Below are 25,034 nucleotides of genomic sequence, written 5' to 3'. Positions count from 1 at the left end.
TAATTATGTGGCGTGTAATTATATGGCGCTGAGTGGTATTATGTGGAGTGTATTTATGTTACATTGAGTAGAGTGTAATTATGGGGCTTGTAATTATATGGTACCGAGTGGTATGTGGGGTGTATTTATGTTGAATTGAGTACAGTGTAATTATGTGGTGTGTAATTATGTGGCACAGTGGTATTATGTGGAGTATATTTATGTTGCATTGAATAGAGTGTAATTATCTGGTACGGAGTGGTATTATGTTAAGTGTATTTATGTTGCATTGAGTAGAGTGTAAATATTTGGTGTTTAATTATGTGGCACTGAGTATTACATGGAGTGTATTTATGTTGCATTGAGTAGAATGTAATTATGTAGCGTGTAATTGTGTGGCACTTAGTGGTATTATGTGGAGTGTATTTATGTTGCATTGAGTAGAGTGCAATTATGTGGCTTGTAATGATGTGGTACAGAGTGGTATGCCGGTGCATTTATGTTGCGTTGAGTTGAGTGTAATTATGTGACGTGTAATTAAGTGGTAATGAGTGGTATTATGTTGAGTGTATTTATGTTGTATTGAGTAGAGTGTAAATATGTGGTGTGTAATTATGTGGCACTGAGTATTATATGGAGTGTATTTAAGTTGCTTTGAGTAGAGTGTAATTATGTGGCGTGTAATTGTGTGGCACGGAATGGTATTATGTGGAGTGTATCTATGTTGCATTGAGTAGAGTCTTATTATCTGGCTTGTAATTATATGGCACCAATTTGTATGTGGGGTGTATTTATGTTGCGTTGAGTAGGGTGCACAGTCATTCACTCCTGTATGAGCATATAGAAATAATTCTCTCGCTCATTTTTCTCTACTCCTTGGTAAAGCACACTAACAACATTGCAACACAGTTAGTGCACCCCTCTGTTCAACATAAGTGAAAATAAAACCCTGCCTTTTACTGTAAAGCATATATTCTACAAACCAAACTCAACAATGGTATGTATATAAGCATCTCTATCTCAGTCTTTTCGCATCATTATACTATTCAGTGTTGCTACATATATATTATATCAGGACAGGAACCACCCAGCTTATATTACCACTGCTGACACCAATGTTCTTTACGCATAGTCAAATGGATAGGAAGCAAGGAAATTAATAAATGCAGCACAATGTGAAAAGCTGGTGCTGCGGCCACAACAATAGCTGCAACTTTTACAGGAATCACGATTGTATCTAAAGGAACAGAGCAACCTTTGCCTTAATTAAATGATGCAGCGATCTAATAATAAGCCGATCTTGAGGAGGCTGTGGGATGAATGAGGAGTGGATGGAATCGAGGCCATGAGACCATTATTCTAAAATGAACAGGAGTGAGCTATACAGTGGCCTGGGACGCATCTCACAAACTAGGACTGCTTGGAGCCCGGACAGAATGATGGTTGAACATGATTGGAATAGTGCCTCTGCCACAGGTGCAGGCGTGCCAACTAGATGTATTATTGTTGAATTCAGAATAAAAGATGCGTGCTTTTAATTCCAACCCAAACCACTGACTGCAGAACTCCACAGACCGAATCAGACTCATGTCTCGTGTCTCTGTTGGAAAGTACCAAATGTGCTGCAATGCCCTACTATGTGTGCCACGCAAATGCCAATCAAGGGAGCCTGAGTATCTGAGGAGCTATTTGCACAAGTTGATTTAAAGAGTTGTGCTTTGCATATTTTGGAGAGTATGCGCCTATAGGCGCCTTTCCTCAATAAGGAGCTTTTTGCTCACATGTATATTTATGCTAAATATTCCGGGCACACCTTTAATTGCATGCATTTCTGCGGAGCAAATTAACGGTATATGGTTTCACTAAAGGGATTAAAATATATTGTTTTGCTTCTAGGTGCTAACTGAATAGAAACCTGTGTTGGGTAGCTAGCAAAACGTCAGGGAATCTCATGCATGTCAAGAGACAAATCCCTTTCAGGCACAAGCGCGATCGAGCCAGCGGGATCGGTGTACGTGCATTGAATAAAACACTGACAAAATAGGCATTTTACTTTTAAGAAAATATTGGCAGAGTTTATCCGATTCAGCCCTTATTACGTAAACACACAACTTGACACTAATTTCTGTAAGTATGCTCCTCAAAATGGTCCTACCATTATAACTTCGGTTAGAACATGTCGTAACAAGTGAAGTCGCGAAAGTGAAAGCGACCGCGCTGGGTTAATTAGTAACCCGATACTGGATTGCAGCTAATTAGAAACAGATGGTGCTGTGTGGCAGGCTGCGCGTAACCGCAAGCCCTAGGACGTGGGCGGCTACAATTCCAGGCAAGGTGGGACATGCACCCGCCTTTGGCCAATTGCATACTGTCTTTCTTAGAAAGACGCACGCAAAAGCCAATAGCGTGGGAGACCCCCAAAAAAGACACGCTTGAGCTGGTGGTCCCAGTTTGAAGCCCTTACAAAAAGCCTTGCCAGAGCAGCGCATGCGCGCTGGGTCTGGCGAGACCTAAAAAGGAAAGCTTGGATCATTTTATAGAATTTCTTTAGTATCTTCAAGGTAATGGATGCTGACTTTAAGGGCTAGATGGTGGGTTTCTCTGAGCTTAGGAGACATGTTATTTATTTAAAATTACATTGTAATTGCAATATGTTTGTTCTATGCTGGAAACTACCATTGCTTGGCACAGTTGTTGCACGGCCACTCTAAATGCTCAACTTGTTAGCACCTGTAAGAAATTAGATTATTATTTGGGGTGGGCGACTACAATTACAACCCCTGTCAGAGTGAACCCTAAACGTCACTAAATCAATCTGTGCTCAAAGTCCTGGTGGAATTAGCACAAAGCTAGCAGGCTAAACTTAAGGCAATGAATAAAGTATTTATGCAGTACCAAAATAGCAATCAAGCTGAAATGCAAAACAATAAAAATCCCAAATTGAATTAGATGCATAGAATGAAAATTAATAAACAAAATGACACCACAATGACAAAAATCCAATAAGGGTAATGGGAGATATGAATTTTGTAACGTTTTAAGGTGGAATAGCAAAATTAAGCATAACATTCCAATGTCAGTCAGTGGTTGTGGTAGACGGGGACCTAGGCACAATCTGACACTGACTGCGATGGAGCAAGGTCGGCTACACCAACTAGGTTCTTTTTGGTCAATGATTTTACCTCTGGCTTTAGTACTTTAAATACCAATCCACCACTGGAGTACCCTTCGGAAACTTCTCATGCCCTTCTCATGTCACTTAGAGAATCACAGGGTGTCAGGTAGGGTCCAGATCTGGTTAATTTTCCACAGATAAGCTGGGCAGTTGCAAGAAAGACCTCTTGTAGCTTATTGTTTCCTTGAACTGGAGGTCAGCCTTATGAACCTGGAAGTCTACTTCTTTGTGCACGATGTAAGAGAGAGCAGCGTCCTTCAGGGCTATTCTCAGGTTCATACAGTAAGTTCAGTACTTTTCTAATGTTCCTCAGGTCCTGAAATATTCTGAAGTGTGTGCATGGAGTTGTCACATTTATGGCTGGCTCAAGCTAGTATGCTTGAATGAGTCCTGAGCATGCCTTATCAAATGGGGTGAAAGTTCCCGGGGCCTACACTACCAAGTGTAGACATTTTCAAGATAGCAGAAGTGTTTGGCCATGTTAACTTGGGCTATGAGGGCTGGGGTGTGTGTGAGGAGTGTGCTACGGTTATCCAAGTGTTTTCCCACATCTAACACTAAAATCCAATTAGGGGAAGCAACTGACCCCAAAATAGAAGCCAGAGTCAAAAGTCTGGTAGAACTAAGCAGATTTCCAGCAACAGTAAGTACACAAGAATTTTTGGCATCCATTTAAAGTGCCCCTATTGTTCCACGTAAAAACCCCTGGAACTGAGGTCTGGTAGAAAAAAACACAGTTTTCCAGCAACCAATACACAAGAATTGTTTTGGCGTCCTGTTTTCCTTCCTTTCAAGTTGCCTCAAAGCTTTACATGTAAACCCAGCAGACCTGCCAAGCTGGATTTGACATTTAAGCAGGCAGAGGACAGGTAACTTTCTAAACATTGTTTGTCCTTAATATGAATTTAAAACCTCTATTCACCATTGACCTGGATTCTTAATTATGAAAATAGTTGTTTACTTATTTTACTAAGTAGCCACATCCCGAGATACAGCTTTAGGATTTTTAATCTGTACTCTTGTTTTCTACAAAGGACTGCTAGACCTGCCTCAGTGAAACAGCTTTTGAGTGTTTATCACTGTAAGGACATGTTAACATTACATTTCTAAATGTCCCTCTTTTAAATACCATACACCCTGCCTTGTGGGCTAAATGACATACATAGGATTGACTTATTAATATTTAAAAGGGAAGTTTTGACCTTTCAAAAAAGGGGTTATTTTGACAGGTTGCATTTGCAGTTTAAAACTATGACAGCCAGTAGACTCCAGTAAGTTCTTCCAACTCTAAGTCATAAAAAACAACGATCGTAGTTAAGATTGTCTCATAACGTCAGACTCCAATTTACATAAAATCTATTTGGTTGTGTTTAGGGACAGAAGATGGACCATCAAAAGAACCCCATCAAAAGCTATAAGGTACCCTTGGTATGAGCTTAGTGGGTTGGTTTATTTAAAAGTTGGATAAGGAGAGGTAAAGAAGGGTGTTACTCATTATATATTATTTTGTTAATTACTAGGATTACACCGTGGTCTAAAGCCCTGATGATAATCCCCCAATGCAGAAGTGGATTGGAAACGCGTCGCACGTCTTTAATCATCTGCGAGGGACCAACATTGAATGAGACTCTAGTGAGGGTGTCATAATTAAAATATACCCCGAGAGCGAACTTTTATAAAAAATAATTTTCCCCGCAGTCTGCCTGTCATAGTGCCACATGGAATTTGAATTTTGATAGGCAATTGTTGAAATTTTGGACTGGTTTAATTAATTGATGCAAATACAACAGTGTTTTGCCTTTGTTTTTGACTTTCTAATGTGTTTTTGTAAAAGGTTTTTCATATATTTTTGAGTCGCACAATATACTGAATGAAATGTGTATTCCTCCTATGCATCAAGAGTGATGAATAGTTGTTTGAAATGAAGCTCAATCAATACAAATATGAAAGTAAAGTACAATGATTGTTTGCGTTGTATTTTGAATCTGCAGTATTAATTAGCAATACTGAAATTGGTGACCAGGTAACTTTTTTTGAAAAAATAGGATAGATAGTTGGCGCAGGTAATAAATTATCTTCCTCTGTCAGGAACTGTTACGTTAATATTATAAAGAAAAGAAAAACTAAAAACAACAAGGGAGTGAATTATGGGGGAAGAGTTGGGGGTGGGGAAGGCACTCACATGAGCATTGCTAGGAAATAATCCCTAACTCAGATTAGTCGTGTTTGTCCATGTCAGTGGCAAGAAAAAAAGGGGGGGGGGAGAAAAGTACCAGGGGAAAGGTGAGTCCTCAGTCTGTCCTAGCTCACTTTGAGAGGTCCACCCCTCGTGGGATTAAAGCGTCTTCAAATAATTGAAGGGGCTGTAGGCGTGCGGGAAGGGAGCGGGGTTGCTCCTATTTAAAAAGATTTTGCACTAGGTGTTGTCAAATTGGTGCAAATTTAGCGTCAGTGTGTGCAAGATGATTGGACATAAGCTCCATCACCACTATGTGCCAGAGGCGGGTGACCCACGCCGGACAAAGAGGGGTCAGTGCCCTTTTCCAGTGTAAAGCGATGACCTGTTTAGCCGATCCCAGCATTTGGAGGATCAAGCGCCAATCCGAATGGGTCATCACTTTAAGAGATTTAGGTGAAGTCCAAGAATCGTTATCACTGGAGTGCTCGGGATAGGAAACCCCACTACGTCTTTGATATGGCTCAGCACCTCCTTTCAAAATACCATCAATAATGGGCAAGACCACCAAATGTGAATAAATTAACCAGTTTCTGCCTTGCAGTGCCAGCACAAGGCTCAAGGAGGTTGGGAACATTGTCTGGAGGTGAAGTGGGATGTAATACCAACGGGTCATAGTTTTGTAAGCTGTCTCTTGTTGGTAATACTCTTGTAAGTGTTGGGAATGTCTCTCCACAGTTGTTCTCAGTGTTAGGGGGGTATCTTCTGCAATATCCATATGCCATTTCTGTTGATATGGATGGTGTGGTAGAGGGTGAGAATGCTGCAGGACCTTATAAGTACGGAAAATCAGGCCACGCCATCAAAAGATCGTACTAGCATCCCAAATGAGGTAAGGTGACACGTAGCTCCTAGTTTATTTAGGGGGGGTATGTAGCCAGTGCCGAATTTGAAAATATTGCATGTGCGCTGTAGCTGGAAGACAGACTTCCTATCTACAGCGGTCAAAGGATTTGAAGACCGCTCCCTCAAAGAGGTCAGTGATGATACAACACTCTCTGTTTACCCAAGCCTGAAAAGAGCTGGGTTGAAGGGCTGGTGGAATCCGGGATTGTAGGCAGGGGGCATGTTGGGAGAGGGGAAAGAGGTAAGCCCATGGTTGATCGCTACTTTGTCCCATATATCTAGGACCCTCTTGTTGGGATGGCGATGTAGGCACTGCGTGAACGCGCTTTCCTTGGGAACCATGCCAAGTCCCAAAGAGGGCAGCAAGCCACCGCCCTATCCATGTAAACCAATGTTTTTCACTTTCGTGAACCCCCCACTTCGAAATGAAATGCAAATGAGCCGCCCAATAGTAAACAAGAAGGTGGGACAGGCAAGACCCCCTTGGTGTTTTGGTAGCATTAAACGTTTGTTAGAGAATCTTTGTCTTCCCTAGCCCCAGATGATGGTCTTGATTTCTTTGTGGAGGCTCATAATTTGCCCTTGAGGGATGGGAGTTGGGAGTGCTTGGAAAATGTATAATATCTTGGGCATGATAGGCATCTTAACCACGTTAAGGCAGCCAAGCCATGATATGGGGAGCGATTTTCATCTCCTAAGGTCTTCCTTAACTGAGCTTCTGCAATCCGGCCAATTTGCCTGATTCCACAAATCTAGCATAGCCGTGATATTGAGACCCAGATATCGAATCGAATGTGAGGCCCATTGAAAGGGGATATAGGCTCAAAGGTCGGTGATCTCTTGGGGGGAAAGAATGAGATTTAATGCCTTTGATTTACTGATGCTAATCTTTAGCCCCGAGATACGTTCAAATAAAGAAAGTATGTTGAGCAGCGCTGGTAGAGAGCTCTCGGGCCGGTAAGAGTAAGAAGTAAATTGTTTGCAAAAAGTGCAAACTTACGTTTGTCTCTTCCAAATGGTATGCCCTTAATTGTCACCGAATGGGCAAAGTGATCACTAGAGGCTCTATTTCCAGAGCAAAGAGCAAAGGTGATAGGGGGTACCCTAGACGAGTTCCCCTGTGAATCTGGAATGGAGGGCCAGTAGCCCATTGACTCTAATTTGTGCCGAAGTGGCCATATAAGGAGACATTATACAAGACGTCATTACCTGACCCAACTCAATCTTCCGCAGTACCGCTCTGAGGAAGGTCCAGTCCACCCTTTCAAATGCTTTCTCAGCGTCACGGGAGAGCAGAAATGCAGGGATATTACGCCGTTAGACCATTTGTATTAAGTGGGCTATCCTCCTAATGTTGTCCGCCCCCTGTTGTTGGTGAATGAAGCCCGCCTGATCTGGGTCTGTCAAACTAGGAAGGAATGGGGCGGTACAAGGCACAGGATGTCCGGTCCTTTCTGGGTTTGAGGATGAGAGCTATATCCGCTCCTGACATGGTAGGGGTCACAATGGTGGTATCAGCAAAGGAGTTAAATAGTTGGAGCATTGGGGCCTGTAGCTGGGGGAGGAACAAGCGATAGAAAGAGATTTTGAGGTCATCAGGGCTAGGAGATTTACCTATCGGGAAGCTTTTCAATGCATTTTGGAGTTCTTCTAGGGTAATTGGGTCCTCCAGTTGCTGAGTATGGAACGGATCAAGCGGTGTCCAGTACACAAGTCGAGGAATGGTTCAATCTCCTCCTGGACAATTATACCCTGGCTATAAAGGGAAGAGAAAAAGGTATAGAATGCCTGTTGTTTGTCTGTCTCCAAGGTGACCCACTCCCCTCTACTAGTCTCAACCCTGGCAGTATGATTGCGAGAGACGCGCATACGAACTCGACGAGCCAGTAGGGATCCCACTGTGTTGCCCTCTTTGTAATATTCTTTAAGCATGAGCGCAAAATCCGCTACGCTCGCGGATTTTGCGAATTTTCGGTAAATCCGCGATCCGCGAACTCTCGCGAATTTACCGAAAATTCGCAATCCGCAAGCGGCGGATTCCGAGGCCAAAAGTTCAAGCCTTCCTGGCCTATTGTTGTAAGTAATTTACGATGGCGCCGGCAAGCTGCCAGCGCCATCGTTAAATAGTTACTAAATTAGCTTCAACAGGAAGCACTAATAGATAAAATCAAGCAGGCGCTCGTGCATCTGCTTTATTTTATCTATTCGAGCTTCCTGTTGAAGCTAATTTAGTAACTATTTTAGGATGGCGCTGGCAGCTTGCCGGCGCCATCGTAAAATAGTTACAACAGGCACAAAACGGTGGCGTCTTCTTGAATAAATATGAAGGGCAGGGTTCATTCTGGCACGACGGTCCTGGCACAAAAATTAAACCTTAACCGGAAGCACTTACAGATATCAAGTAAGCATGTGCCCTAGTTGTAGCTTACATTCAGTGACTCATTCATAGGCCCAAAAAACAATCGTGAGCGTTGTCAAGGCTGGGCAGATGTGCCTTCTTCCCAAATATACCATCGAAAATCAGCTGTGATGGTGGACAGAGGCCTTTGCATCCTTGACTTTCACGAGCGCAATCCTTGTGCTGTTCTTGTGGCCAGGAGCTTCTGTATCTTCATCTGCTGCTCTGATCGGTCTCTGACCTTTTATACACACAAGAGGCATGTGCACTCGCATGGAAGCCCCGTCCATTTGGCCCCGCCCACACACTCGTGGTGTGCACTGTCTTCCCGCCATTTACCCACTAGGATAGCTCACTCACGGGACCCCTGCGCCCTTCGGCGCGATTGCATAGTAACACACACCTGGTCGCTGTAGACAACTCTCTGGCACTTTAGGTAGCTGTAGTGTAGTAAAAGCACTATACATTTACCCAACGAGGTAGCAGCACTGACTGATTATCCAGTAGAAAGTACTCCAGTTGAGTAGAGGTATGGCACAAAACGGTGGCGTCTTCTTGAATAAATATGAAGGGCAGGGTTCATTCTGGCACGATGGTCCTGGCATGGAAGCCCCGCCCCAAATCCGCCGACCCACAAATCCGCCGATCCGCGGATTTTGCGGATCCACGATCCGTGAATACGCAAATCCCTGAATCGTGGATCCGCAAAATCCGCCCATGCTTAATATTTTTGTTTCGGGGCAAGGAGAGAATGTTCTGCTTTGTTTACTCAGATCATTTTAATTGACTCCAGAGAGAAGCCAAACACATCTGGTGCTTTTTTGAGGGTGTTATATGCTCCTGTCTCTCAAGCTTCCCAATGTCATTAGGGATACCTGACTCAACTAGGTGAGATTCCCTTGTTTGGGTGATTGATATTGAGGTGATGGTGCCTCGAATGGTTGCTTTGAATGCATCCCATAGGGTATGGCCACTGGTGCCTGGGAGGTCATTTTGTTTTAAAATACGTTTGGATTGCCAGGCGTAATTCTGCTACATTGACCTGGTCTCGTGGGATGTGTGGGTGGGGCCTCCAACAGGGCATGGGGTGAGAGGTCGCTTCCATGCTTCCCTGGATGATCTCCAGGTGAGCATGATCATTATATATAGATATATCAGATATAGTTGCCGATTCCGACGATCGAATGAGTGATTGGGAGATAAAGAAGTCATCTATACGAGAGTATGAGTGGTAGACATGAGAGAAGAAGGTGTAGCCTCTCGCCAAGGCTCTGGATAGCGCCATGTGTCAACAAGACCTAAGGCTGCGAAGTCTTGCTTAAGCGCTGCTGACATAGCCCCAGTACCTTGGAAGGAGGCTGCACTTCGATCGAGGCATGGCTCTCATACTGAGTTGAAGTCCCCCCCAATAAGAATAGGATCCACTTCCTGAGAGGCCAGATCTTTAAGCAGGTTTCTGATGTATGTATCTTGAGAGTGATTGGGGGCATACATGTGGATCAGTGTAAGGGGTCTGTTGTTAATTAGTACCTTAAACTTCAGATATCGTCCCTCTTTGTCTCATACCATCCAAACACCGTACATATCTATTCCTGCTTTGAAAAGGATGGCCACACCCGCTGTTTTAGAGGTTGAAGACGCCCAAGTTTGATTCAGATATTTAGGGTGCGCCATGTGGTGTGTATCTGCTCGTAGAAGATGGGTTTCCTGTAGGAAAATAATGTCTGGGTCTTGGATCAGGAGATAGCTCCAGACTTGCCGTCGCTTGTTGGGGGCGTTAAGCCCTTTAACGTTGAGGGAAAGACATTTAGTCTGTACCATGGGTGTTTATGTATGTAGAGGTGTTTGGACCAGTATGGTATCTCCCCCACCTCCCAACATGAGTATTCCCAACCCAGCCAAGGGTGTGTGATTGCGGGGTGTGGAGTATGGGGAACATCGTATCGGTGAGGGTCGTCCCATACCTGAGATCCACTATAGAACCATGTATCTCTCGTGCTAAGGAGACAAGACAATAGGAAGAGGTACTCTCTACCTCCCCCTGGGGATTCAAAGGGAATAGAAGGGAAAAAGGGGAGGGGAGAAAATGTAAAAAAGTCTGACAAGTAAACAGCCACCCAGGCCACAGTAGTCCATTGCAGTACCGGAGTAGCCCATTGGTGTGAACCAGGGTGACTCTGAGAAAGTCACTCCTCATGGGGACCAGTTGAATGGCTGGGGGTGCCACCAAGTTTGTGTTGTTAGCTTCCGTCACTCTGCCCAGTGACCGGCCCACTCTAAATATGCAAAGAGAAGGCTGGAGTTTCCCCCAAGAGGGTTGGGGGGCTCATGTTGCAAAGCCCAGTCCGGAGGCGGAAGAGGCCAGGGGACGAGGGCCTCCCCGGCCGGTTTGTTGTAAATACAAAGTGTTCAGACAAGCAATGGGATCATAGAAAGTAGAGGGAGTAGGTGTGCACATACCTTTTACAGGACCCAAGGCGCTCAGAAGATGAGGCTCCTGTATTCAGGATGCTGTGGGGGAGGGGGGGCTGGAGTCAAGTTGGGAGTGTTCCTGGGATCATGTGCCATCCATGGACTTAAGGTGTTGCATATTATCCTGTTTTGCCTGTTGCGAGAGATCCCTTGGTCTCCGATCACAGTTGCGAGGGCAGGGTACAGTCGACCATTCCGCTCGAAGAGGGGTCCTGATTGAGTGGACCCTGAATAGCTGTTGAGCTTCCCTCCGGGATCTTAATGATCTGTGCTTACCCTCCCAAGTGAAGATTAAGGCAAAGGGATGGCCCCACTGGTATTTAATTTTAAGGTCCCTCAGTTTGTCCGTAACTGCTTGAATTCTCTGCGTCTTCGCAGGGTAACGAGAGCAAGGTCATGTTAGATTTGAATATGGTGCCCTTGATAGGTCAAGTCGGCCTTTTCTCTAGAGGCACGAAGGATTGCTTCTTTCTCAGTGAAGAAGTGGACCTGGTTAGGATATCAGGGACCAGGTTTGCATTCCCACGGGGAACAGCTACTCAGTGGGCCCTGTCCTGTGCCACAGGGGAAGTGTTGTCATCACCTCTAATTGCCTGAAGGAGTTTTGCCGTGTAGGTCATAATGTCCTGACCGTCCATGCCCCGAGGGACCCCTCTGATGCAGAGGTTGTTCCTCCGACTCCTGTTTTCCAAGTCCTCCTGTTTGATTTGCAGTCCTATGTGTTGCTCTTCGAGCGCTGCCATGTGACGCCAAAGTTCCTCCTGGTCCTCCGTTTGCGTATCAAGTATTCGCTCAAGGTCGTTGACTCTGGCCCCAATTTCAGATACATCCTGCCTGACATCCTGCAGGCATGTCTTAAACTCAGTTTTGAGTGAGCCAATTTCCACCTTTATCTCTTGAAGAAAGTTGGTCATAAAGGCCTGAGTGAGGGGACTTGCCTTGGGGTTTTCGGGAGAGGCTGCCTTCGCGGGGACTTGTTGGGTCACTGCAACAGATGGTGGCTTCAACCACAGTGATGTTACTGTTGCTTCCTTCGAGGAGCAGGGGCAGTGTCTTTTCCGGCCTTAGTGCGAGACATTGTTCTGTAGAAATTCCTCTTTTCCACTGTATTCCTCTCCGAGGGCCCAGTCCCAGGCTACCAGTCTAGGAGGGGCTGCAGATTAACCCCTGGGTTCCCCCAATCAAAAACGACAACAACGATAATACAGGGATCCACCAGGGTCAAGGGCCACCTAGAAGTCAGGTAACTTTTGTCCCAGGCCCCGGGAGCTGACTGTGGTGGTAGAGGGGTGCGCTCCCACTACCTAAACAGCAGCCCAATCTACCACCAAGGTTCCAGGTAGGGGGGGGCGGCCACCCCCACGGATAGATCCCAACTCCTTTCTCCTCGATGGGGCCTGCTTGATGGCAGGGAATGCACAGGGTGGCTGGTCCCAGCCCAGGCTGGTCGCTGCCGAGATGAATTAGTCAGTGGGCAATGCAGTAAGCTCCCAAGCTTCCATTCAGGGTCTCATCTAATTGCTAACACAGAGGGCCCAGGATAAGGGTTGGACTGCTGTCCGACTGCACAGCCGGTCCCCCAGAGCCCCCCAGATGGTCCAGACTCGCAGGCCCCTGACGGTCAAAGATCGGAGGGTAGATGAATGGGGGAGGAGTTGCTGGCAGAAAGCACAGCCGATTGCCTCAACTCCCCCCAGGCCAGTCGCAGCTCCGCTTTTTGAGTACCGAGCCCCTGCCTCACCTCAGTCTTATGGATGGCGCTGGGACACCCAGTAGTCGCTTTGGCGGGGACTCCCCGAGGTAGGATCCCGCAGAATGGAGCACCTCTGCTCCAGAGTGCAACAGGGTCACCTGTCCCCCCATCAGGGGACACCACAATCCGACTCCGGCAGGACAAGCGGGGCAGCCTCCCCTCCACTCACTCCGCCTTGTCACTGGGCGGAAGCCCACAAGATGGCCACCCGATGACAGTGTCGCCGGCATCAGACAGCGACCCTCTAGGTACCAAACTGGTAGCATGGGGTCACATACCAGCAGCAGGGAGCAAGTACTGAAGGCCCCAAAGGGGTGATCGGGGGTCCCACCTGGCATCCAGAGGAGTAAGCCTGCCCCAATCCTATCACCAGTCTGGGTATTCCCTGAGCTTCATCCGGGCCAGGCTAGCGAGGCTCTCCAGCTGGGGAGTCCGGAGGCCCGCCGCAGCCTCGAAGCCCCAGGTCCACTCCACGGTGACCAAAGATCATCAGCAAGTGCCCTCACAGCGGGGTCGCAGGTCTCTACCGGGCTGGTCAATTCCACTAGGCCCGGGCCCATGATGGCAGACGACACCACTCCCTCCTGCGGTCCACCAAGGTTCGGCTCCCAGCTCGCGACAAGAGAGCAAAGCAGGCTTCAGGTGTGGGGTAGGAGGGTTGATAGCATCTGGAGAGGGGCTCGCTCGCTCACACTCCCGAGACCCCATCATAGCTAATTTCCTCGGGCCGGCCGGTGGAGGACGGGGACACCGCGAGGTGCATCCTACTCCATCTGAGTCACTGCCCTGCATTGACATTTCTACCCAAATTTTTGCGGTTACTTAGAACCATAAGAGAGGGTTTTCATCAGGACATTGGGGAGGGGTAACCTTGAGTTGCATGAAAAACCTTTCCATGGAGGAGTTTCTTTGGAGTAACTTGAACGGTACGCCTACTCGTTGCAACACAATTCTGTGAGTACAAAGCTCCACATGCAAAAAAACAATGTGGGGGCTTTTCCAAAGAATGACAAGAATGGGCTTTAGTCAGTAAATGAAGTTAAATGACATTCCAATTGAATAAGCCGGAATGGGCGCCCACAGTCGCTCTGCCACTGCTGAATTCTTTCTGTTACCAACAGGGCAATTTTGTTGACTTTTCCTTTTGCATGTGGCAACCCAGTCCAGCTTTCCTGGTGTCATCCCCAAGTACTTTCTTTGGCACTCGAGTACTGTTGATAGGTCAGCCTCTTTGCTAAGCTCTCTGAACAAAGTCAGCTTGGAGTCAATCAGGTGCTGGTGCAAAGTTGCAAAATGGTTATCCAAAATGTTCTTCATCATTGTTATTTAATATTTATTAAGCGCGCATACGCCCAGAGGCTTCTTGGCGCTGGAAAGAGATAAAAAACATAACAAGGGTGGATCAAACGAAAGTCTCTATTTCAGATATGCCTGTGTAAATAAGTGCGTTTTAAAAGCCTTAAAAATAATGCAAACAAACACAGATGCAGATTTTGAGCATGAGAATCTCGAAGTATGCCCTTGTGCGCTTCTCTTTCTAATGGCGCCGGGATCATTAAAGTACTAAGCCAATTATAAACATGTACTTTGCTGCCTTTTACCCAGTCATCCAGTACCTTACTGGAGGGCGCTACAAAATCAACCAATGACTGGTGTATCTGCTTCTAGCTATCCCTGAACTTCAGACAATACTTTTCTGGGATTAAACCAAACTTAGTGATAAGGACAACCTTCATTGGGGCATATGTATCTGGTCAGATACCTAAAGGCCAATATGGTATCCCTCCCTACAATGGGCATGTGCTTCCACCCACAGAGTGCTCCTCTCAAACCCTCTCTGGGACGCAATGCATACTTAAATCTACCTCAAATACTGCACACCACTTATCTATGTCAAGCCCCCACCACATAGCTATGCCCCAGGTCTTCAGGGATATGGAGTCTTTTACCTCTCCTATTTACTTCACTGTCACTGCCACCATATTCACTGTACTCAGATGCCAAGACCTCAAGTCCATCTTGCGCTGACTCCTTTTGTGGGCCAGCAAGGCTTTCTTCTCTCCCAAGGTCACAATTAACCTCATTTATTCGCCTTTTTGTCTTTACCTATCAGGGCTGCCTTTTACTCCTCTGTCACCAAAGTTGCCTTCTCTTCAGCAACCAGAGCTAATTTTTTCTCCTTGAGGGCAAGGAGAGACAGCTGCAATTTCAGGGCTCTCTCCACCTCATGCTGAGAGAGGACCTGCTGTTCCCTATGCTGGATACTGCACATGAGCATAAGGAGCACTGTGGGCTCATCCTCCTCTGAAGCCTTTTCTATGACAATTTTGTTTCCTTCCTCCACCTCTTCCTATTTTCCCTTACCCACTTGCTCCTGTGGGGTGACCTACAGGTTGTTTATTGCCTTCCAAGGCTTCTTCAGCTTTAGCTCGCTTTCTTTACACATGCTCCTCAGAGCTGCCATGGTAAGGCTTTCCATGCTGCTCTGATCCACTTTCATTCATTCAAAAACCACAAGTGCAAAAAGTTCAGGGATGGAGGGAATTTAGGAAAAACCTAAAATAACCAATTAAAACTAGAAAGAGAATTTAATAATCACAAAGTCGTTATTTAATGTCACTTTAAAAAGGGAGTTTTGATTTTAAATCATTGAGTGGTTCAAGTCCTGGATCCTATTGTGGAATAACAAAGTAGGACATTGCATTATTATTTGGGGTAGATGACTACCCACCTGAAGAAATAATCACACCCCTGTCAGGGTAAACCTTCAAAGTCACTAAATTAATCTGAACTGCTAATCTCCCTGGTAGCTAGTGGACAGAACAGGTAGGCTTAATTTAGAGCAATGCATAAAGTATGTATGAAGTGCGAAAACAGGAATAGAGCCCTAATGCAAAATAATAAAAATCCTAAACTAAATTAGAACACTAGAGTAACAATTAATAAACAAAATGACATTGAAATGACATAAAACCAATAAGGGGAACAGGAGATATGATTTTGTAAATATTTTAGGTAGGAATAGCACCAAGAGGATTAAGTGCCACTAATAGCCAATGGGAACAATAGACTGGGAACTAGGTGCAATTTGACACTGACCATGTTCAAAGGGTGAGCAAATGCACTTTACTACTGGTTAGCAAGTGTAAAGTGCACAGAGTTCTACAGACTGAAAAAATATGTAGTTCAGCAAAAGGTGAAAGATCTGGGGTGACCATGAAGAAAAGAAGCATTTCCTACAGCTACCCAGTTATTCGCAGCATTCATTTGTCCCAAAAACATGAGGCAGTCCTTCTTGGCTCCAGCCCGAACTTTCAAGGCCATCCTGCATATATGGTGGCAATTCTTGGTATGTTTTGGGAAGCCAGCACACATTGGTGCCCAACCCTTGTATATTGTTCACAGTGGCATAATGGTTGTAATTCCTGCCATGTTGTGGGCATCCATGGCACAATGGTGGCTCTGGAAGCATGGTGGTAATTAGTGCCACTTTGTGTTCATCCTCTTCTACAACAGTTACAGTGTGACAATTACATCTTGCATGTATTTGTGGGGTATATATTTGATGCTTTTATAAGCAAGGCAGAAAAACTTGAAATTATTCTCCATATTCATGGAGTCATTGCAGGCATTTGAGTCACACTACTCCTGGTTCTGGTTCTTTAAGGGAAAACATCAGCATCCCTCCACATGTTTCATGTTCTGGTATTGAGTGTTTTTGTGTGCAGGTAACTCATAGTACAAGGCCTTCTGACAGTCTATTTAAAAGCACAAAAACCCTATGCATGTAACACAAATATTCATTCAAGCACTGGGCCTCAAGAGATAGAAAGTATACAGTAAACAGGCCATGCTCATCATGATTGAATGAGACATTTAAGTCTGGGTGCTAAATAATGGTGTATGCAGTTAGATTACAAAAAGAGAAACCTCAGCACAAGAAAGATAAAATACAAAATATAAATAATTAATTTTAAATAACATAGGTACCGTAAAATATTCTAAAAGTGGGTGTGATAAGAGACAGATAAAACATACAGTGCGTCATTCAATACATTTAAAGCTCTTGATCCACAGTGCATGCCAGTATCTGGAGAGGCCATAGACCATTACTCTGCTCTCAGTGGTCAAGATTCTCAGCGCCTCTAGTTAATTGCCGGGGCCAACCAGTCTACAAAGCTGAATTATCCATTTTTCCCTCAAGGATTTATAGTGTGGGCAAAAAAAGAGTAAGTGCACAATGGGTCCTTGACTAACACCGCACACGGGACAGAGATCATCATTAAGAACATTGCAGCACCACTTTATACAAAACAACTTTGTAGGTAAGGTCTTTTAACGAAACAATAAAAATTATTTACGTGCCAAAGGGGGAACTATTTCATCCATGGTGTCCTCAAAAAGGGGGATCGATTTAATGTTTAAAAATTCATTGGTCAAGGATAACACGGAAGTTGCCAAAGCCTTTACTAACGTGGTCTCCCTGAACATTTTTTGCAGCCTGGCCTTTGGCATGGTGGTCAAACTTTCTGGGTTTGACCAAAACACCTCCATTCCCAGCCTCAACAGTAAGCCCCTTAGGGAAGTAAACCAGGGGATCGAAGTTACTTGGGGAGTTTCAAAAGTCCGACTGTGCCTCTCGATAGGACGTGAGCCTGTCCACTGTCCACAACCTGTACCAGAACATAAGAAGTTTGTAGTTCAATTTGTGGGTCAGCTGTCTATGGGCAAAGTCCAGGTAAAGGGGCATCAGAGGGGTACTAGCGGGAAGATCTACCAAAGATCTAAGAAAGCGATTTTCAATGGTAGACAGACAGTTAGTGTTGCCTGTACCCCAAAGTTCTGCTCCATAAAGGACCCCTCTAAAACCTTAGTGTTATACATTTCAAGAGCTGGTGCAAATTGTCTGGACAGGACTTTCCTATGAATTTTAGTAATGTGGGTGGTCTGCCGTATTAATTGTAGTTTTGCTTTTTCAATGTGAGCGACCCAATGTGTTGTCGGGGTCAGGTGAATACCTAAATAATCTAAGGTGTCAACTAGCTCCAGTTTGCTACTACCAACTAACACAGGTCTTTTAGAAGGTTTGGCGTTCCTTTCATAAAAATCATGTATAAGTTTTAGCCTCATTTAACACTAGACCCCGCTCGTCACAAAACATAGAAAAATCATTCAAGAGTTGTTGAAGACCCTGTGGGGATTTTGAGATTAAAAGGGTGTCGTCAACGAAAAGAAGGGCAGGAACTCTTCTTACGCCGATTATTGGAGCATCGCACCCATCTCTGTCTAAAAAGTCAACCACCCCATTGATAAAAAGAGTAAAAGTGTGGGGGCTAGCACACATCCCTGTCTCGCTCCGCATTAGACTGGAAAGGTTTCTGTAACTTTGTTGTCCTCCCCCACCTCACCTGTGCTGTGTTGGATAAATGTAGCATAATTAAAGCATCTAAGAGATTTCTAGCTAAGCCCAACTTGTTTAAAACTCTCCATAGGCTAGCTCGCGGGTCTAGATAAAATGCAAACCGTAGATCAGCAAAGGCCATGTAAAGCTTCCCTCCTTTAGCTGCCACTTCCTTCCTATAAATGCCAAGGAAGCAAAAGACCTGGTCCAGGGTAATCATTTTAGCATGGAAGCCTGCTTGAAAATCACTCAGCATTTGGGACTCTAGCATCCAATCCTGGACCCTTCCTTTGATTTGCTTACAAAGGATTTTATGTATGGAGTCTATAAGGCTTATAGGCCTTTAACTTGCCGGCTGTGCTCTGTCCCTCTTTTTCTAAATAGGGACTATTTCTGCTATTTTCTAGGAGGGGAATAGGGGTAACTGACAAGATTGAATTAGTAAGCAGACTTATGTAAGAACCCCAGAGGACTATGGGCCATATGTATCAAGATACCCATTTGCGATTCACAAATAGCGATGTTTAAGAAATCGCTATTTGAGAATCGCAAATGGGTATGTATGTACAAAATCGCATTTTTTTTGTGATTTCTTAAACTTCCTTAATTGCGAATAGCAAATTGCGAATCGCAATTAAGGAATACTCTCCCATTCATTTCTATGGGCCAGGAGGCCCATAGGAATGAATGGGAAGTTATTCTCAATTTGCGATTCTCAATTTGCTAATCGCAAATTGAGAATAATTTCAAGGGTGCAGGGGTGTCCAAAGGACACCCTGTTGCACTCCTGAAATATGCATGGGTGCACACGTGGTGCACATACATGCCCTAAGGGCATGTATGTGCGTCACATGGCACTTTAAAAAAAAGCAAAAATTTGCATTTTTCAAGGAATTTGCAACTGGTAATTTGCGATTCCTTAAGGGCATTTTGCTAATTTTTTTTGCTACATACATTGCATTTAAGGAATCGCAAATTTTGCGATTCCTTAAATGCAATTGCAAAATAAGGAATCACAAATTTTGCGATTCCTTATTTTGCACCAGATTTTGCTTATTACATTCCATTTAGCAAATTCGCATTTGCAAAGGCCTTTGCGAATGCGAATTTGCTTGATACATATGGCCTATAGTCCTCTCTATACAAATCGTTTGGGAATCTATCAGGGCCGGGGGCATGGGCTGGCACACACAAGCAAATTGCTGCCTACGTTTTCTCTATTCATTAGCTTCTTTTGCAACCATGTTGCCTAATCCGTAAAGTGAACCATATTGCGCTCCCCACTCCTCAGGCTGAACGGTGAATTCAAGGGCTCTCTTATTCCCCTTAAGCCATTACGCAGTTTTACTCCAGAATGACTTGGAGTCTTTGGCTAGCAACACCCTCTGTAGGGAGAACCACAAGGACCCCTCCCATTCCTTCTTTGCTGTCTCAATAGCCTGCCTATACTTGGCTCTACATGCCACAACCTCAGGGCGTACTTTCTGTTTTACTGCGTGTGGAAGCGCCCCCTTCGCAGTCCTACAATCTTGGTTGTACCAGGAAACCTGGGGAGCTGACCTCTAGTGAGTGCAATTTCCTCCCCTGTTTTGGGCATTTTGCTGCTGACTTGGCATGGCCCTTATTTCAGTATATAATACCTCGTGGTGAGTTCCCAGAATCTCCGTAACAGTGTTAGTGGGATGTTTAGCTAACTTCTCTAGTGCCAGGCGAACTTTAGCCTTAGCTGCACCTAAAGCCCCTGGGTGTTTTTGCACCCAGTCCCATCTGATCACTCTCAGATTGTTCGAAATTGAGAGGACACCTAGGTCAGGCCTACCCCTAGTGTCTGGTTCTGGAGTTCCCTGTTTAACTAGAGTAAGGGCAAGGGCGTTATCGTCACTATCAGCTCTCTTAACTCCTACCATTTCTTTGACTAGATGCCACGGTTTAGGGGAGGCCAGACAATAATCTATTCTGTTGTCATAACCAACTCTATTGAAAGAAGGATCCCCTTTTAGATCAGAGTTAGTTCCCCCGTTTGTGGCTCAAATCATGCTGCAAGGTAAGCGCCAGTAACACGCTACACAAATGGAAGTTAAATACGCTCCTTTATTATGCGACCAAGTGCCCCACATCTTCCAAGCAACTGATTTCTCCAACTGTCATTGCTCACATTCTAACTTCAACATTCCACATTCTATTGATGTCATTACTTCCATTACATCACCTCTACAAATCTCCCCCTTTTAAACACAAATAAAAACCCTTATATACAGCACATTAAAAACATACAATCATTGTACTGATAAATTTTAATTAGTGAAATTCACCATATAGCGTATGGATAAAAGAAAAACAGGTATGTAATCTATCTTAATTGATTAATAACAAAGATAATCACCTAACTTCATGGGAAGCTTAATTAATCTCTTCTGCCTTCTAGTAATTTTGTTGGTAGAGGCACAGGAATGGAATTTAAATCAATTCTACTATCTTCAGTTTTCTTCTCTACACCTTTACTGAACTTCCACCTATCTACCCTCCGTATAATTTTGTTGTTCACAACACTCACACAGCTACTCTCTTTAAATTCCACACCTTACCATCTTCTAATCGGACCGTATTATTTAACACTTGTTTAATGCATTTAGATTCACAGTAAGAACTATCTCCCTTAGGAACTATGCCTGGTTTCTTAATTCCAGACCACTGTCCAACCTTTAACTTGCTGTATTTAACCCCATGCTTCCTGTTGTGGTATTTTTTATTTTCTTCTCGTATGTTTAATTTTTTGTCTCTGACCTTTCCCAAAGACCAGATCACAGTCATAGGATTGGGTAACCATCCTGGGTTAACCTTTTATCTAGGTTTCCTTCCTTTTGTGAATTCAAATGGGGAAAACCCTGGGCATCCCTCTTCTTTTGATCCCATGGCCTAAGTAAGTTCTATGTTCCTTAGCAAATTTATGATTGGCATTTTCAACTGTAAGACCTTGAATTTCTCGTACTTCCAGTACTTTTTCTAGTTTCTTGTCATGGTCCTCTTTGCCTCTTCCCATAACTAGTATGTAGTCTTTGAAAAATAAAATCCCTTTAATTTTCCAAATATTTAAACATAAGGCGTTGGAACACTGTGCCGCTGATGCTAAGCTAAATGGCATTCTTTAAACTGGAAGCACCCTACTTGAGTAACGAATGCTGTGTAATTCTTGATCTCTTTATGAAGAGGTATTTGGTGGTAGGCAGCAGCTAGACCCAAGGTGGAAAACACTTCCCTTTGTCATAGTCAGCATTTCACTGTTCCTGGGCCAAGGGAACTGATCTACAACAATGTTATCATTTAGATCACATAGATCGATGCACAGTATCACTTTAACATTTGCGGTGCAAAAACTACTAAGGGGGCTAACCACTCTGCTGCTTCTACTGGCTCTATGATTGCAGCATCAACTAATCGTGTTAACTCCTCATTGACTTCATCCTTGACTGCCATTGGTACATTTCTTGCTTTGTGGGCTTTAGGAATAGCTTTGTCTTTGAGAATAGTTTTGTGCTCAAAATGTTTCAACCTTCCAATTTTTCCATTGAAAACTTTAGGGAACTTCTTCAACATTGCCTTTCCCACTACTTCTCCTTCATACAAAATTAAAACCTGTTCTTTACTATTATGGTCTAATATTACATGTACATTCTTTTGCTCTAACCACCCAAGGACTGATAGAACCTTCCTTGCTGCATATCATTTTCCACAAGCCTTCATATTTTTGAATGTGAAAATCAATCTCCTATATCTCATCATGTCAATAGTCTCACTCATGTAACTTTTTGGTGCAATATCAGAATTCTCCAGAAAAGATCCTAATTTCTTTTCAAAGGTATTCGTCCATACTTTTTTCGTTCACAATAGTGCAAGTTGCACCCAAATCTGCTGCTATATGAATACCTACACCCCCAACTTCATGAAGCGTAGGTTTGTTTCTACTGTTTCCATCTGCGATATTTAGTAAAACCTTTTCTCTAACATTCAAAACGCTCTAAATTTCTTCTTCACAAGACGTACTAGTACCATCCATACTAATATCTTCCATCTCAACACATTTTACTTTATCACATTTCTGTTTATTCATCCTGCAGACTCACGCATAGTGGACAATTTTCCCACATCTACTACATTTTTGCTTTAGTTCAGGGCAGTTTTTACTATTTGTTAAGTGAGACACACTGTAACTCCTGTAACATTTTAATTGTTCATTAATTACCCAAGATGTGTCCCCTTTTGTAAATGACTTGCTCCCAGTTTTGTCCGTAAGAGCTTTGGCTACCACCTGAGACTCAGTTTCAGTGATTTTGTTATCGCTTTAGCACAACTTCCTGACATTTCTGCCGTATATACTATTGATAATACATCTTTTAATTCTGCATTAATCCACAACCTTTCCTGTGAAATTATTTGTATCTGGTGACCCCTATACACACCTTGGGAGCAAAATACTTGTCCAATTATATTATGGTTTCAACAAACACATTACCATCCCCCCCATCATGTCCCTACAAAGTTGTCCATAAATTCTTAATCCTTCAGGGCCCATTGAATGTAGTAACAAACCTTATTTTTCTTTCAGATAGCAACTCATTAAGTCCCACTCTATTTAATTTATAAGTCAGACTTTTGGCAGAGATAGAGAAACACCTTGGGGTCTCTATTATCTTTTACACAGATGATACCCAACTTATATTTTCTTTTTCTGTTGACTCCTCTAAGGATATTGCTAAATTCCAGAGCTGTATGCTGTCAGTGGCCAGTTAGATGGATGACAATTGTTTAAAATTAAATTCCATCAAAATAGAGATCCTACTGTTCGGTAAACACACTAAGACATGGGGAGATCTTTGGTGGCCAGACATCCTTGGGCCTCCCTTCACCCAAATCATCTGTGAAAAATCTGGGCATATAGGTGGACGACTCCCTTAGTCTCGAGAAACAAGTAACCTCTCTGGCGGGCACCTGTTTTGGTCTTTCAGAATACTGAAACCTATCATTGGCCTATTTCAACCGCATATTCATCAGATGATTATTAAATCTCTCTTTCTATCTTGCCTAGACTTCTGCATAATCTTCTACCAAGGTAGCAAGAATTCGATCCTAAAGAGGTTGCAGTCGGTCCAATACGCAGTGGCCAGATTGCTGTCTTCTTCGGGATTTCTTCTCAAGCTCCACTGGCTGTTGTTGGGGAAGCACATTCAATTTAAAGCCCTTAGTACGGCACATAGGATCATGAATGCTTGAGCTACTCCCATACTGTTGGATCTAATGCGACCTAATCTTCCAAACAGAGCACTTCACTTGGCCAAGCTAAATTTGGCGGTGACTCCACGGTTCTATAGGAAAAAAGTTGATGGCCATTCCCTTTGACTTTTAACTCTGGCCCTCTGGAACAGTTTGCCTCTCAAGCTAAGAAATACCCAGAATCATTTTGATTTCAGGAAAAAGCTCAAAACCTGGCTTTTCATTTACTAGTGAATTCTGATCCCTTTTGCTGCTCTTTTGGTATGGTACTCTGGTCCGGTGCTTAGCACCGGGAAGCCCCATTGCTCTGGCAGCTAGGCGCTCTATACATTTTATTGGCATAACATAACTTGTCCTCGAAATCAATAGTCCCTATGTAGTTTAAAAAGTACCCCTTCCATTGTAGCCATGGTATAGGGGGTTCACCTGGACTGCACAAAAATTATTCAGAAGGGTTTACCATAATATTAGCCATGTTAAAAGTGGAGTGTGGATTTGACTTCCTTCACCACTTCTCTTGAGGTACCAATGTAAGGATAATACAGCACTCAGTCTGGAGCATACACTCAGAATTCATACAATTCTAGCTTACCCAATTCCTTTCGATTATGCAGTTTAACATGACTTATGATGTGCGACTATATCCGTTTGTCACTGGTAACTTTTAATTAAATATTGTTACAAATTATTAACATTAAAAGTATTAACATTAATAGCTTAAAATATTTAGCTACAAGATGTGTGAATCACCGTGATCACTTCGTATTCTCTGCATTGCATGCTTAAGGTATTTAGTTAGGGTTTCAGTTGTTCAAATCACAGAGTGTTCTCCACACAGCATTCCAAAAATTATTAGTTTTGCTTTAAGGTGTGCGAATCACTGAGTGTTTTCCGCACTGAATATTCAAGTAGAGTGGATCACCATTTGGTACACTGTTACTCACTGTGCCCCTGTTGCTCCCGCTACTTCCAATATGGTGGTTGATGCCTCTAAAAGCACAGCATGTGCGTGCACCGCTGTTCCCTGCCTCAGCACAAGACAGTACAGTCACGTGCAAGGAAAACCGCGAGCTGAAGAAAAACGGCCCATCACAGCACTAAAACTCCTCCTAATCACCTCTGTACAACCCACTCTAAAACACCCCAATATATAGGCTGCCTGAGGAGCAAACACCTTCTGATAGCTCCAGGCAGTGGTTTCTGAGGGGAGCACACAGAATTTATGCACATAGTGTTCCATCAAGGGCACTAGCCTCTTAGCTCCCCTGCAGCTTCACTTGTAGCTCCCCTGCCAATCACAGGAAGGAGTCACTGCTACATAGGGTCTTCTCAATGGGATACTGGCCTTCACAAACTCTTCAGCCGCACATTAGAAAGAAACACCTTCAAAGTTCCCTGCCAAAATCAAAGAGGTTCACCGAAAAACACTGGCTGGGGCTATGTTGGTTTGTCAATAAGGCTTGGTTGCAAATCATTGTCAATTTTGCGCTGTAACACGCTAGACAA

This window comes from Lissotriton helveticus, chromosome 4_1 (assembly GCF_964261635.1).
Source record: "Lissotriton helveticus chromosome 4_1, aLisHel1.1, whole genome shotgun sequence".
Lineage (NCBI taxonomy): Eukaryota > Metazoa > Chordata > Amphibia > Caudata > Salamandridae > Lissotriton > Lissotriton helveticus.
This window is presented reverse-complemented; position numbering follows the sequence as displayed.